This window comes from Lynx rufus, unplaced genomic scaffold (assembly GCF_022079265.1).
Source record: "Lynx rufus isolate CCGP_SWC_20201006 ecotype Redwood Valley unplaced genomic scaffold, mLynRuf1.p SCAF_17, whole genome shotgun sequence".
NCBI lineage: Eukaryota > Metazoa > Chordata > Mammalia > Carnivora > Felidae > Lynx > Lynx rufus.
The window spans coordinates 44125592-44142858 of record NW_025814831.1 but is presented as its reverse complement, the minus strand read 5'-3'; positions in this window follow the sequence as shown (position 1 = coordinate 44142858).

Here is a 17267-nt window from a genome sequence, read left to right as displayed (position 1 = left end):
GTTGCAGTGCTTGCCCTGACTTCCCCCTGAGAAAGAAGCTAGTGAAAGACCCACAGCCGTCAGGCTGCTTCTCCCCCTATGTGTGCAGCCCTTCTAGGCTCATGGTCCCTAGAAGAACTTAATTAAACCCTGTGGATGGTTTTCCCAGAAGTAGATTAGGCCCTATGGTAAATGTGATCTGTTGGGGGAGGGGGGATCTTTGATTCTCTCTGGACTTTTTTACTTGGGAGGGAAAAAGCTTACAGTCTGAAAAAAACTGGTGGGTCTCCCATGCGTTTCAAGTCTGATGAGTTGATAGGCAACTGGGTTCTCAAAACTTTGTCTCTGGGATTTATGAATCAAAATGGAAACTCAGGAAGCCGAGCAGGGCTGGACCTCCAGGGGCTAGGCCACAGAGATGTTTCTCTCGTACTCTCCGTCTCAGCTTTCTTTAATCTTCTTCCCCCTTGGTTTTCGTCTGGAGCCCTTCAAAGAGCCGCCTCCCTTACTTTCCTTGCCCTTCACCTACGCAGAGCCAGAGTTACTCTCAAAGAGAGTCTGATCAAACCCTTCAAACCAACGAGCACATAATAGCTAGCATTTCTTGATGTTTGACTTTCTGCCAGGCACTGGTCTAAGCATTTTACATGTATTATTACTTAATGCTTGTAACAACCCTATAGACGGGCATATTCTTATTTCTATTCTACGGAGGAGGCTAGGGGATTGTGAAATTCACACAGGGATTCCAACCCAGGGAGTCTCATCACCAAGCTTGTTCTCTTAATCGCACACCCCTGCAATCATTATGCCTCAGTGTGTCTGTACCAGAAGACTGGGAACCCAGCGTTGCTTCTCCCAGATCGGCCGCCATTGACTAGGGGACAGAGCCTTCAGCGAAGGAGTGAGGCTGTAATTGTGTGTGTTTCTAATCAGTGGAGCCTTCCCTGGGCCCCTGAAACCCAGTCCCCAAAGCGGTGGCCTATTCTGGCCTTGCCCTCAGCCTTTTGCACACTAACGAGCCAATTTGGAAATGGAATTAAATAATATTCATTAAGCCTCTATGACACAGAGTTATGTTCGAGTAAAAATATTCAGGGAGCCACAACCCTTTGGGTTATATGAATTTTCAGTTTCCTAACCCAACTTCCCATTCAAAACAGGAACCCCCTTTCCGAATCCTTGAAAGATAGTCTGTAAGCCTCTTACTTCCAATGCCAGCGAGTTCATTGTACGCCTCAGTTGACTGATCTTTACTAATTGTTAAAATGTTCTTATTCATACTGAGTGCGAGCCTGCCTCCCTATAAGTGCCATTTGCATTGAGGGTAAGACAAGTACAAGGGTGTGGCGTTACCTCCTCTCCGCAGACCTTTCCAAATGAAATTATATTCTCAAGGGCACTGTCATGGACCAGAGGGGATACACGTGGGCCCAGGGTGGGAAAGCCCATGAAGCCAGCCCCACCAGCAGTGGCTCTGAGGATAAAGAAGCAGAGTTTTACCATTTTCTGTAGCAATGACAGAGCTGGGGGGCTTAACTCTGAAGAGTGGTCTTCTATCTCCTCAAACGCCCTGCCATCTGATCTGCCCTTTGTTTCGCAGTCCATACTCTCAACCCCCTTGACTTTGACAGCATATCCTTCCTTGACTGCACACCTCCCAATTGTGCCTTCTCACAATGGCTTAAAAAAAAGAAAAGAAAAGTGGGGTGCATGCCTGAAGGGCCTGGGCTGTGTGCTTCATTTTGTTACTGGCATCCGGATCTCACAGACCCACGCTGTTTGAGGTTTTCAGTATGTGATCCTTTTCAGAGCTCATGGTTGTACTTTTAAAAAATATTGATAAAGGAAAATATTGACTTTTGTCAATAACGTGTGGATAAAGAGTAAGCAGCATATCAATAAGACACTGTCTTTAAGATTTGAATAAAGAAAAGGAATCTTCTGTGAATGAGATATCTGCCCCCAAACGCGAGTCTTGTTTGCTTCAGGTTTGATGGGCTCATTTCCGGAAACCAGGAATCCTTATTAAAAGAGAAAAGTCCGTGTTCTTTCCGGAAGCGTCATTACAAGAGGGTGAGGGGACGAGAAAGACTCTCCTCTTGGCCTCCAAACTCTGATCCAGAGTTTACCCAGTCCAGTAGGGTAGTGCTGTCACTGTAAGGTATTCAGCCTTAATGCACCCACTCAGCTGGTGAAGAAGCACCACCAAAGTAATTACAACAGGGTAGGAGAAGGGACAGGAAGGTCTGAGGATGATAGTCATGTTTGTGCTGATGTTAGTCAAGTTTTGGACTAAGTTGGTGGGAATAAGTATCTCGAGGAAACAGCAGTGAACAGTTCCAACATTTTGTGAATATAATTTGGGCGTGCTGAAATCAATCGGCTTCATAAATACTTTATTGTTATTATTGAAAGTCTTGAACCTTCTTGGTAGTTCACCTATTTCTTACTGACTGGATGGCAGACGTAATCAAGCATAGACCCCGAATTACATCATATATATAAATTACTGTGTGTTGGAAAAAACAATGACTAGGAGTCAGAAGCCAGTTTTCTAGTCTCAACTTAAAAACAGTTAGCCATGACCTTGAGCAAGTCACTGAAGCCTGTGAACTTCTATGAGAGAAGAACTTTAAGACCTCTTACATCTCTGCCAATTTAATGCTTTAGTGCTATATAATAGCTCACACCAAAAGATATATCTATCACTATCTATTTCTCTCTCTGTCTCTGTCCAACCATCTATCCATCTATTCATATATCCATATCCATTTCTGCCAAGGGGTCCAATGTAGTCTCAGTTTCACTGTGTTTGCAAATTCAGCCATCAGAAGTCTTTAAAGGAAGCAGTGTTGGAGGGAAGGCAGAAATGTATGAATGGTCAGATAACTAGTAACAGAATGGCAGATCTCAAAACAACTGAAGAGGCAGGAAGAAGGAATTAAACTGTGGTATTAAGAAAAACTTCAGTAGGGTAGGGGCTACATTTAATTAGGGCAGTGCCCAGCGTAGTACTTGTAGGTGCTCACTTAACATTACTGAATGAATGTAATACTTATAAACAAGGACCCTCAGGAAATGGATAGAGCACGTTCCAGTGCAGGGTTAAGTTTCGAGGTGGGGGAGGGCACTACCAGGGTTCAAATCCTATCCAGTGACTCTAGAAGCGCAGAGTCAGGCAACCACAAAGCACATTTTTGTATTCACGTTATGGGGTCTATGAATGTTCTGCGCTGACTCAAATCAGTCAGAAAAGCAAAAGTGCAGACAGGCCCTTGCAAAACCAGTGCTAGGTCTGCTTTATGGAGAGCTCAGGGCAGTGTGGCCGGGATGAAAGGTGGTACAGCTGCAGAGGCGAGCTCTGGAAGAATGAGCGATCACTCTTGCTCTTTTCCTAGCACACATTTCCTGGTGAGGAAGAGCAAGCATTCTATAGATGTCATCAGCAGGACCCAACCTGGGCATAATGATAAAGCCATCAAACTTTGCCTTTTGCAGCCCAGGGTCCTCTTTCTTCCATTTACCCCTGAATTAGACTTGTTGCTGTCAACTCTTTGATTCAGAGGTCTGGCACCAGGAGCTCTGGGGAGGAGTTCTGTAGAGCTATTTTTAAAGATGTTCATTAGGACAACAGTACATTCAACTAGTCATGCCCAACTATATATCATGCTGTTGGATGCATAGTTATGTCACCACACACCCACAATGGTGAAAACATATTGAAAACCAATGATCTGGCTCCTAATTCTCTCTGCCTCTGATCATGTAAAAATGGGAAGGCTTCCGTGGCCCTTTTGGCATGGGATGTAGTTAACTCCATTTTGAATAGAGATACCAAATCTGCTCCAAAATTTGGTTCAGTTATCACCTGGGTTACAAGTTGCCTGCCTCTAGGCTTCTCCACTTGAGTGGTATTTTTCTGCTTTATAACCAAGCTTCTTGAGCCAGTTATCGGTCATTTTGCAAGGCAACTGCAGGACAGCAAAGAGTTAAGGTGTTATTAATCCAAATGCATTCCAACAACCCAAGAACATCATTTCCTCCCGATTGCTGAGAAGCAAAAGAAAAATTCCCCCCAATATTTGAATCTCCCAAATAAAAGAGCAAGATGGAGGAGGAGGACCAGACTGGAAAACAAAAGAGAGGAGGAACCTCCAGGGAGAGGCGGCAGATGGTCCACCAGGTGGACCTTGACAGTCCACAGAACTGGCCAAACCGACTGGTGGACCAGGCAATTTTTAGCAATGATTGCAGTGTGAGCCAGAGTGCACCAGCCACAGGGCACGTTGCCAGTCATCACTCCTAGTGACATTCCAACCAGATAAGCAATACATTCATTGCTGGAAGGGGGTTGAGGAACACTGGGGAGGAAGTTAAGGAGAACAGGCAGGCAGGCAAGATAGAATAAAGATGGAACAGAGCACGCTCGCAACCCACGTCTAACAGGTTCCAACATGTCTGAACAGGTAACTAGTAAGGTGGCTTAACCTTTGGTCTTTGCACACCCGGGGACATTGCTCTGTAAGAAAAATTTGATTTACTCAAAGAAGTAATTAAATCTGGTGGCACAGTGCTAATCAGAATAGCATTCATCAGCACTCAGAGTTGGAAAATTCTTTCTCTCCCCTTTGTAAATGCCCAAACCCTGGGCACCTTATTATTCAAGTTTTTAATTAAAAAGGAACATGAACAGTTCAATAACCTGGAGCAATCCATCATGCTCACAACCTAATAAAAGAATGCGGGGTTGCAAAGACACTCGCCCCTCGACAGGATACTGTGAGCTCCATGGCGAGAAAGCCAGGAGTCACTCGGTTTTCTACCTCTCCGCTGACTTAACCGTCATATTACATACTTGCTGCTAAACTGCACGGAAGGTATTTCTAATCTCATGACGGTGACTGGAAGAGGTTGAAGGACACAAATTAAGTCTCAGAGCAGTACAGCTGAGTAAGAATGGAAGGTCAGTCAGTTGACTCTTCCCACAATTCCCCGAACAAGGCAATTATTCATGAAGGAAATTTCAAATTATTTTCATTAGACTTGTGTTTTACCAATCTAACCAAAGTGATTAATTAGGGATTAAAATATTTACTCTGCACATGCTGCCTTGGCTCAGCACTAGCATATTTAAGCATTGTGCTAAAAGGGTCAGCTGTTTCCAGTATTGTTTGGAATTCGTTTCCTATTTTCTAGGTAAAAGGGCACTGACATGCGTGTCCATAACCATACTTAGGGTCTCTCCAGGCACCACACCGGAGAAGAAGAAAGAGGCTTCAGAGCTCCCACCCTTGACCCCCAAATTTCTTCCTTGTTAGAACCGCTTTGGGTCTATGGCCCTGGTTTTGCTGTATCTCAGCGTCATTGGAACAAGGTGTTTAGCCCACCTGGGGGCCAACGACAACACCCTGATCAATGACACGTGATAGAGCAGTGACAATTGCGCAGCGGAATACATCGTGGCACACAGGTGTGAAGGAGACTACGAGAGCGAGGGGGTATTCCAAGACTTTAGAGGGCTTTTCAGCACCATATGACTGCATGGAGCAAGTTATAATAACTATATCCTGTGTGTCGAGACGGTGGCAGCAGAAGTGGCTACTCAAACAGGATGCCCAAGGCTCACTTGTTCCAGGGGGACCCAACAGCGCCAGAGCATTTCTGAGTTTCAACTGCCACCTTAACAAGACTCCGAATGGGATACCAGTGTTGGGAGATATTCCTTGTTCATTCAGAAACTTCTAACCTTTTAAGAGATTGCTAAGACGTTGCATGGAAAGGAGGTGGTGAGAAAATTCCTTATATTGCTACTGGACACCCTCACTGAAGGGCTGAGACTCATGCGAGTTTCATGATTGCACCTCTGAAGGTTTGTAAAGCGTAGTTAAGAAGATGCAGATGATACTTAGGCATTTTCCCTTTGGCTTCCTGCCAACACTTGTAATCACGTTCCTTCGAGAGTTCTCACCAAGCCTTTAGAGATGTAGAAAACAAATTATATATATAACTATATATATAACCATATATGGGGTTACACCATTTATGGGAATAAACCAATTAATGGTTCTGGAAGCAGAGATGGTGAATAATGCAAGGTGATACATATGGAGAGGTAAATATAACCATGATCTTTGTAGGGTACAGTTGAAGAAGAGAAGAGTGAGTCCACGACTTTGTCTGCAGGAGTAAGCAGAGCTCAAAAGGGTGGGATGAGGGAAGTGGTGCGATGAGAAGAAGAGGGAGCCATGTCTGAGGAAAATCACCAGGATGGGGCACGCTGATGCCAAGACTGAAAAGCCTCCAGTGGAGAGGGATGAGTCCGCAGTGCCCTGAGCAAGGAGAGAGGTCCTGGATTGGTCAGAAGGAGGTATTTATTGACAAGGAGAGCTGTAGTTTCAGTGGAGTATTGAGGCCAAGAGCCAGGTTGGCCGGAACCCAAGGAGACAGCTGGTGTGGAGACGTGGCTATGGCAGCAGGTACAGCAGTGCGGCTCTGGAGTTTATCTAGCAATCATAATAATAACAACGAAAATTCGTTGAGTGCTTTCCATGCACCAGGTACTATGTAGGCAATATCTTACTTTCTTTAGTCCTCACAAGAAACCTATGTTCATTTCATACACGGCTATTAAGAGCCAGAACCAGGATTCAAACCCAGGTCTGTCAGGGAGCAAAGATTATGCTCTCTTAATGGGCACAAAATGCAGTCTTCATAGAAGAGCAATGAGATGGGCACAGCTGGGAACATTAGTGACAGTTCTAATGCCCAAAGGGATAAGATGTGGAGGACTGAGGGCCATCTCTCACCCCAGAACAATCATGTGCTCTAGGAGACTCTAGGGAGCAAATGTGAGGTTGGAAACCAGCAGGTTTGGTTTCCAATTTTGACTCAGATCCCCCCAAATCTCTGAAAGTTACTCAACCTTCATGCCTCAGATTCAAAGGCACCCATTGAACAAAAATAATACTGCGCATTTGACCTAATTTGTGAGGCTATCGTAAGGATGAAATATAGTAAATTAATTCATTAAAATGGATGGGGCGCCTGGGTGGCGCAGTCGGTTAAGCGTCCGACTTCAGCCAGGTCACGATCTCGCGGTCCGTGAGTTCGAGCCCCGCGTCGGGCTCTGGGCTGATGGCTCAGAGCCTGGAGCCTGTTTCCGGTTCTGTGTCTCCCTCTCTCTCTGCCCCTCCCCCGTTCATGCTCTGTCTCTCTCTGTCCCAAAAATAAATAAAAAGCGTTGAAAAAAAAAATGGACATATTTAAAATGGTTTACAATTATTTGGCAAATGCTATGGGCCAGCACTGTGCTAATCACTTCACATGCATTCTTTCATCTGGTTCTCATGATAACCCCGTGCACAGGTACTATTATTCCCATGAGATAAAAGAGAAAGAAAGAAACATTTCATAAAGTTCAAAGAACCACAAGCATGTAAGGGGTGATTATGATTTTGTAGGAAGTAGCATTATCCAGCTTGAAAAGGAGACGGTAAAAAAAAAAAAATCTCTTCTGAACCTTCTGGAAAGAAAAAAGGATAGAGGCTGAGGTAAGGTATGCATAGATATGTAATTAGGAATCGTGATGTTACTGAAGGCTCGGCTACGGGGGACATTTTAGAGAGAAGCCATGTTGGTTACCTGAAATTCTGAATAACTGAATTTGGGATAATCTTGGCTGGATTTCTGAGAAAGAATGTATCAGATAGAAGACAAATTGATCTTGGCCAGCAGCTTTGAAACATTATCTGCCCCTAGAAGTTGGACGTGTTTCAGGGCATTTTAAGTCTCAAGGGAAGGTATACTTCGCTTTACCTTATATCTAACTTTTATGGCCACTGCAACCGCACCAAGATGAAAACGTTGCATAACAGGATTTGCATTCCTTCTCAGAATATGACTGCTGCAAGCAAACAGTTCAGAACTTTCTTGTTAGCAATATTATTAGAAGTCTCAATCGTTTCCTCACAGGGCACAAGGCCCCGAGGGGAAAGAAGTCACCTGCCACTTTCTAATGTTATTTAATCTTTTTAGTCTGAGCTGTAAACTGTCAATCACGGCGAATGTTTAGTCACCTTGAATGCTGTTTAATCAGTAGAATGCTTTGTATATCTATAAATACCTGATGACACAGGAATTAAGTCTTCACAATAATTACCCCCACTACATCATTTGACATCATTACTCACAGGCAAGGCCAAAACCGTTTTTAATCTCTCCTGGTTTTTCACTAAAAAAAATGGTTCATTACTGCTACGTAAATGGAATTGCTATTTCACATTGAGAAAAACGGGGAACTGAAATCTGCACACGGGGCTGGGTATAACGTCTGAATGGCCCTGTCTGTCATTAAATGCTGCTGATGACAGGATAATTATGATCATGTGACCGGATTGCCAAGTGTGTGCAGCAAGAAACAAGAGCAGCCTCCGTTCAGCATTTGAGAAGTGATTCATGTTATGTGCACTGAGGTTCACGCTAATGTACTCAGGTTGTTAAGGTCATTCAGAGATTACTTTTTTTTTTAAGTTGAGAAAAAAAGGGGCACCTGGCTGGTTGGTAGAGCCTGCGACTCCCGATCTTGGGATCATGAGTTCGAAACCCATGTTGGGCAGAGAGATCACTTAAAAAAAGTGTAAAGAAAAAGATGTCCGGTCAACCAGTAGGTCAACTGTATACGTTTGTGACTGTGGTTGTTCCTCTCTTTCTAGCTTTCCTTGTCTTTCACTCTTTGTTCCTTTACTATTTTCTGCTTTTTCCAAATCACGTATCCTGAATAGTTTTTTACAGAGAGAAATATAAATGCATTTTAAAAACGTGTTAAAATCATAACCATTTGGTAATATTATGTAAAATAAAAACGCACGTGGTTTGGCACATTGTTATGTTAAATGTAACAACGCTAGCTTCAAGTGCCTGCTTGGCATGGATTCTCGGAATGCTGATCGTAGGACCCCAATCTTCTATGGAGGGCTCTGTCAGCATGGTTATTGGGATGGATTCAATGTTGAGGGCTGTGAAAATGCTGCTGGTAATGGTGCAGAATATTTTCTGTTAAGTGTATGAAGCTATGGCTGTCTTTCCCTTTCGTTTCTTCTTTCTTTCGCTTATGGTCTGTTTTTTAAGAAACACTTTAAAACTTGTATATTCCTGTCTGTGCAGAAAATTCATTCATTCACCCATTCATTCATCCCATAAATATTTCTTGAACACTCATGAGTGCCGGGCCCGGTTCTAGGGGCTGAAATACAGCAAGGAGGAAAACAAACAAAAATCCTTGCCTGCATTGAGCTAAATCCTAGGGAGGGCAGGCCAAAGAAATAAGACAATTAAAAAAATTTTTTAATGTTTATTTATTTTTGAGACGGAGACAGAGCATGAGCAGGGGAGGGGCAGAGAGAGAGGGAGACACAGAATCCGAAGCAGGCTCCAGGCTCTGAGCTGTCAGCGCAAAGCCCGATGTGGGGCTCGAACCCATGAGCGGTGAGATCATGGCCCAACTGACTGAGCCATCCGGGCACCGCAAGAAATAAGACAACTTAATCAAATGAATTGTAAGCATGATGGTGATAACTGTTATGGAGAAAGACGGAAGAGGAGAGGAGAGAAATAAGCATGTGTGGACGGGGCACCATTTAAACGGGTAGTCATGGGAAATTCACTGACAAGGTGATATTTGAGTCAAGAAGGTGATGGGTGGAGACCCTGGGGCCATCTGGGGACTGAAACCAGAAGAAAAGAGGCTTTGAGGTGGGAGTGTGCAAGAGGAGCAGTGAAGACGCCAGCACGGCAGGAATGTTGGGACGGAGAACTGTAGGAAATGAAGTCAAAGAAGTAACGGGCTCCTCATGTAACAACTTGGAAGCCATTGTAAGAATTCCTGTGTCTCCAGAGAGTGGGATGCAAAGCCAAAGGTTTTGAACAGAGGAGTGACATGATCTGACTTTCATTCTAACTGAGTCATTTTGTTGACTAGGTTAAGGACAGATTAGAAAGGGCAAGGGCAGAAGCAGGAAGATCAGTAAGAAGCTGTTGCGATATTCCAAGTGTAGCTATTAGACCAGTGGAGATGGTGAGAAGGGAACAGACTCTCTCCCTCTATGTATATATTTTATGTTTATTTATTTATTTATTCATTCATTCATTTATTTATTTTTAATTTTTTAAATTTACATTTATTTATTTTTGAGAGACAGAATGAGACAGAGCATGAGCAGAGGAGGGGCAGAGAGAGGAGACACAGAATCTGAAGCAGATTCCAGGCTCTGAGCAAGCATTTAGCACAGAGCCTGTTGCGGGGCTCAAACCCACCAACTGTGAGATCATGACCTGAGCTGAAGTCAGACACTTAATGGACTGAGCCACCCAGGACCCCCTATTTATTTATTTTTGATAGAGAGTGGGAGAGGGACAGAGAGGGAGGAAGAGAGAGGACCCTAAGCAGGCTCCACACCGTCAGGGCACAGCCCGACATGGGGCTCGAAAACATGAACCGTGAGATCATTTCCTGAGCTGAAATCAAGAGTAGGACGCTCAACTGACCGAGGCACCCAGACACTCTGATGCTAGATATATTTTGAAGGTAAAGCCAACAGGATTTATCGACTGGTCAGATGTGGGGTTCGAGAACAGTTTTTAGTCTGAATAACTGTAAGGATGACTGACAAAAATATGAATGGCATTTAGAGGCACAAGACTGGATGAAATCCTAAGAGAAGAGATCCAAGGACTGAGCCCTGGACACAGTGTTGAGGGAATGAAGAGATAAGATTGGTCCAGGTAAGACTACCCGCTGTAACAAACAAAATCAGAAATGAAGAATGGTTAATAGAAGTCTATTCCTCACTCACATGAAGTCCAAAATGAGTGTTGTGATTCGTGGTGGCTCTCCTTCCATTTTGTGGTTCCTCTATCTTCATATGGTTTCCAAGGTCACCATGAACATCCGCGTCATGCAAGGAGAAAGGGAAAGATAGTGCACGGGGGGATTTTAAGATCACACCAAGAAGTGGCACCTGTGGCTTCTTCAAATTATAAGGGAGATTTAGAAATGCAGTCTAAGTTTTCATGAAAAATAAAAACCTTGTTTGGTAAGCAGCTATCCAGGCTCCGTACAAAGGATGGAACGGTAAAGGAGACTGAGAAAGACTGGCTAATGAGGTGTTAGAAAAGTTGGTGGAGTTTGATGTCCAGGAAGCCAAGCGAAGAAAAAATTCAATGAAGAGAGAATGGTCAGCTGTGTTCAGTGCTACTGAAAGATCAAATAATATGAGGACTGAGACCTGAGCAAAGGATTATCATTGTTAAAATTGGTGACTGTGACAAGGGCAATGACTTTTGGAATGAATTCAAGAGACAGAGAAAGAAAGGAGAATAGACATGGATGACTCTTTCCAGAATTTGTCGAATGCAGATCAACACGAAGACTTATCAGCTACCTTCCTGGTCATGGTTATGGTGGGAAACAGAATTCATCCCAAGTGGTTCCAATGAAGAAACTTTAAGAAAGTATTACTTGTGGAGGTGTGGGCTTCCCTGAGGGAATAAACGACAGATAGTGAGGTACCAAGGAACTAGCTACAGTGGGAAGCTGTTACCGCTTCTAAACTGAAGGGACAAGGAGAAGAGATCAGGTTAGTGGAACACAATGAGAGACGAAAGAGCAAAGAAGAATCACCCAGTGGAAGCCGTGGGCCTGGGGAGAATCCGTCGTTGCCTGAATAGAGCATGGAAGGGAGGAGGGAGCAAGGAAGAACTACCAGAAACCTTTACACTCACCCTCTGATCTCCAAATATTGGCCAAATCTAAATATAAGTTCACCAGCAAGGGAACTCAGGAGATGTGGCCCACAAGGGTCACCCTCCCATGGCACAGAGCAAGGCTGAGAAGATCAACAGCTGGGAAGGGGAAGGACAGCAAATAACAAGCTCAGAGGGGTTGCTTGAACTTTCCCATGGAGGTGGACAGATGTTTGTTGCCCCATAAAGGGTATTCTACTGCCTTGATTGAGTGCTTGTGCGATAGTTACCATATCTTTCCTGTTGATTATCATATGGCATGAAGAAAATATGATGACTCCAAATAACACCAGACAGGTTTTACACAGGACACCACAGTTGTGTAGATTAGCACACTATGTCTACTTAACGTGGGAAGCAAATATCTGTTTCCTCCAAATGTTTGTTGGACTCTTCCAAAACCCGATTCAATGATAGCAACGATTTATAGGAAGGAATATATAAGTCCCACAATGTTTTAAGGAAGCAAATTATGTGCATAGCTAAACTAGAGAGGGTTTGCTTAATAACTAAGGCTATTTGCATTTAACTGAGAGGGAAGCAAATTTGTACTGGTAACTCACACGCAAAGTATGGCTTGTGATTATAAAGCCAGGTGATGTTATACAGTTAAGTCCCATGTGAGCATATGAGCAGGCACCATTCACAGAAGGGAATTAAAGAGGGATTCCAAAATGTACTAAAATCAGCATAACCACTATGCCCTCCACCTCGGCCCCCAGCTCCTCCTCTTCTGATTTTGTATAATACAAGCCCATCCAGGAATCATCTCTCTTTTGTAGAAGGGATAACAGCTTTACACAATATTCATGTTTTCAATAATATCCCATGCAGAGCACACTCGAGGTTTCTTTTATAACTCTCCTAATCATCTTCCACCCAATACAATTAGCATTATCTAAATTAGTTATCAGTTTACCAAATTGTCTCCTCCTTTAAAAAAAGTCATATTGCAAAATTATAGGTATAGCCATAGACAAAACTAGTGTTCTATGCTTGCACACATCTGGAGAGAGATAATGTTCTTAATCCTAATTAGAATTCTTTCCCTTTCCTATATGAACTTCTCGGAATCAGGGGTGACCTTATTTTCATTTGGATAGAGCCCTGGTAAATCAACTGATTTTCATTTGTCTTGCAACACATCACCTCCTGTTCAAATGTGTTTATTTAAGCTCTAGGCCTTTTACTATCTTTCTGCATTGCTGCTTCTCCCAAAAATATCCATTTGGAATAGAATGCATTCCATTTCCCTTATTCTGCAATATGATCTTTAGTACAATTCAACCATTGTTTGAGCCAAAGTCCTGCCTTTTGAAGCTAGTGCCTCCAAGCTCAGCCAATGTGATGTTTCTATCAATGTGTCCCACAAAGATCAGGAAACTCCCGGCTGGCTGTCAAAATCTCCTTTTGAAGGAAGGGCTGTTCTCCCTTCCTTCCCCAGCACTAGAGTTTAAACTAGGTGACTGGATGGCCATTTTCACCCTTCCTTGCAACCGGATATGGCTATATGACTAAATTCAGGTCAATGGGATGTGTACATCTCCTGGGACCTTCCACTTTAAAGACAAACTATGAGTCCCAGTGTACCTCTCTTCCCCCTTATCATAAGCTGGGACATGTTTGTGACCATGTCCATACTTTGATTATCACAGCTGGCTTTCATTATACAGACAGGGACAATGCTCTAAGGGATGGTAGACCAACAAGACAGGTTCCTAAAAGACCATATGGAGGAGAACTTTCACACCATTTTGGAATATTCTCCCTAGAATTACCTTCCTTAAAGACGCTGTATTTAAGGTTACTTTGTTAAAGCAACTTAACCTCTACCCTAACTAAAACCATTGCCAAATCGACTGAACTTCTCAAACATGTGAGAAAAGATGGAATTAGATCACAGTGTAACTACTTTCAAGCTGGAATATCACTTTTTCTTAATTGTTCTGCTTGAGTAAGTAAAACATGGACTCATCCAGAATGTTACCTTTGACAAAGTCTAAATCACAACTCTTACTCTCAACTTTTCATCATCTGGTCTTTTTTTGAAGATGGCTCATTCAAAGTAGAATCTGAGTAAAGTAATTCTTTCTAAATAACACTATAGGCATTGTCTCAATTAAAGTAGGATCAATTATCCAGGATTAGTAATTTAGTTTTTTTAAACACACCTTTTTGTTGAGGACTTCTAAATTCAGGTTCAAATGACAATAGAGTCATCAACAACAGCAAATAATAATAACAAAATAAAAAATAAAGAAATGCAGACAGACAAACAAAAACACACAGAGAAATTTGGATCCTGGTTTTTTTGATATTCCAGTGGGTGAATCTGGGTATCCATCTGTTTGGGTGCTGAGGTGAGTGGTAGTATTTGTTGGTATAATTATGAGCTGTCACTCAAAATAAGAAGACATATTCTCCAAAGAGAGTTGACTGCTGAAAACATTGTGGTATGTAGAAATATATAAGATTTCTTTGTTTTTCTTCAGGAAAGTGTTCTGCATCTTCTTGCTAATACTAGAAAGAGCTTATGATGTACCATTTGCTGCAATAATTAGGCATTTTTAATTTATTTATTTTAATTTTTTCAATGTGTATTTATTTTTGAGAGAGAGAGAGAGAGCGCACGAGACAGAACATGAGTAGGGGAAGGGCAAAGAGAGAGGGAGGCACAGAATCTGAAGCAGGCTCCAGGCTCTGAGCAGTCAGCACAGAGCCCGATGTGGGGTTCGAACTCATGAACCAAGAGATCATGACCTGAGTCCAAATCAGACGCTTAATCGCTTAATCGCTTAACCCACTGAGCCACCCAGGGGTTCCAGGCATTTTTTAAAGAAACAGAACAAATCAGCATGAAAGGTTTCTTGTTCCCTGAGGTTGTAGCAATAGATCCAGTTTTTCTTTAATTTTTTTCTTAACATTTATTTATTTTTGAGAGACAGTGAGACAGCGCACGAGTGGGGGAGGGGCAGAGAGAGAAGGAGACCCAGAATCCAAAGCAGGCTCCCAGCTCTGAGCAAGTGCTCAGCACGCAGCCCAATGCAGGGTTGGAACCCTGGAACGGTGAGATCATGACCCCAGCTGAAGTCGGATGCTCAACCGAGCCACCCAGGCGCCCCGCAATAGACCTATTTTTATCTTTCTAAATATCCAAGTGATTTGACACAAATATCCTTTAAGAAATTTCTTTAACGTTTATTTATTTTTGAGAGACAGAGACAGAGTGCGAGTGGGGGACGGGCAGAGATAGAGGGAGACAGAATCTGAAGCAGGCTCCAGGCTCTGAGGTGCCAGGACAGAGCCTGATGCGGGGCTCGAACTCACAAACAGTGAGATCGTGACCTGAGCTGAAGTCAGTTGCTCAACCGATTGAGCCACCCAGGCGCCCCGATACAAATATCCCTTAAATTGTCTCTCTTCCTTTCCGATTTTGGGGTCAGGACAGTGCATAGGTGCAACACCGCACGCGAATGGATCCGTCATAGAAGTCCTCAGATGCTCGAAGGACTGGTGTTTGCTGCTGACCCTGTGTCCCTGTTATGAGATCCAGCTGCAGGGTCTTGTGCCCCGACTTGTTAAAAAAACAGAAATTTCATGATTATGGCAACTACACCTGGAAGCTAAACCGCAGTCAAGTGGCTTCTGCCTTGAAGCCTAATATTCCAGTGTTCTATGTGCTCCTGGGTTCAAGGGGAAGCACCTGAAAGAGGCAAGAGCTACAGAGAGGATGCAGACACAAACACAGATTTAGCTGGTGCACAGCCCCCTTGTTTCTGTGGTCACGGCTCCTTCCTAAGCAGCTTCTTTAGAAGCCGACCGTTTTCTACACCTCCTGCCATCCATCCCACTCTTACATGTTGGTGTTTCTAAGGACTCTGACCTTTAATCTTTTATTAATGTACACACTCACCCTGGGGGGTTGCATTCACGCTTATAACCCGCACAAAGAGCCGCCAGTTGACGATTTCCAACTGTACCCTCCACAGAAATTTCAAACTGAAAATAACCAAAACTCAGCTTCAAAAACTCTCTTCAAAAGTGTTCCTCCTGTTTCCTATTTAGCGAAGAGCAGCATTATTTACCGAAGCCGGAAACATAGGGGGAAGCCTTCACACCTCCTTCTCCATCAGCACCGCCCCCCCAGGTCTCCTCCTACACTGATTCTTGCTGATTCTACCCTTTAAGTGTCAACCCTGTCCCTTCCTCCTGGAGACAGCTTGCTCGTCTGCCCTTATTTCCACGCAAGTCATTTATAAGTTTCTGAATTGGACTCCCTGGATCCAGGCTCATCAGCGTGTCACCTGTAGGTCAATCTCATCCCACCCCCAGGGTAATCTGTCTCATATGAACATTTCTCCCTCTGATGATCCTCTGCTTAAGAAACCTAGGAGCTTCTGGGGCGCCCGGGGGGCTCAGTCGGTTAAGCGACTGACTTCAGCTCAGGTCATGATCTCACGGTTTGTGGGTTCGAGTCCCACGCAGGGCTCTGTGCTGACAGCTCAGGGTCTGGAGCCTGCTTTGGATTCTGTGTCTCCCTCTCTCTCTCCCCCACTTGCATTCTCTCTCTGTCTCTGTCTCTGTCTCTGTCTCTCTCAAAAGTAAATAAGCATTAAAAAAATGAAAAGGAAACCTAGGAGTTCCCAATAGAGCAAAGCCCAGAGCTCTCACCAGGCACAGGAACCTTCCACGTGCTCATTTGCAATCATTGTCCAGGAAGCAGTTCTTGCTTCCAGCCTTGCTCCAGATGAAGTGAGCTGCATGTGTTCGTATCTCCAGCATGATGATATTGCCCACGTAACTGGCATCGCCAGGAATGCCCACTCCACTTTGTTGGCCCATGAACCAGCTCATGTTCTCCCCTTCTCGACTATCCTGCCTGCATTTCTCTAGACAGGGCTGGTCACACCCTCCCTCATACCATGTCGGGTGCTTTGCACTTCTGCCTCTATAGTAGTTATCTCACTGTAGAACGATTATTTGTTTACATCATGTTCTGTGTTTCCAGACTAACCGCAAATTCCTTGAAGGTGGGAATTATTTTGCAATCATCTTAGGATCTCAGATCTACTTTAGAACTTGACACCTAGCAGGTTTGATGCACATTCATGGAATGAATGAGCAAAAGAACATGCCTGCTGAAGATGTGGTTACTCAGAGTGGTTACTATTAGTGCAGGTTCCCCAGAGGAAGAGATCCAACAGAATCTCTTTGTGGGTGTGTGGGTGTGTGTGTGTGTCTGTAGTATGAAATAGTGTAATATATATTTTATACATTAAATATATATTTTAAACATACACGCATATATACATATGTAACACATAAATGTGTGGACATATATATAAAATAAGATACATTATATTATATTAGATTTATTATAGGAATTGGATATCCCATGATGACAGACAGTGAGAAGTCCCACAACCTGCCATTTGTAAGCTTTCTGTGTCCTAAGAAGCTCCTTCCTGCCCTCGGGTTGCAAAAAT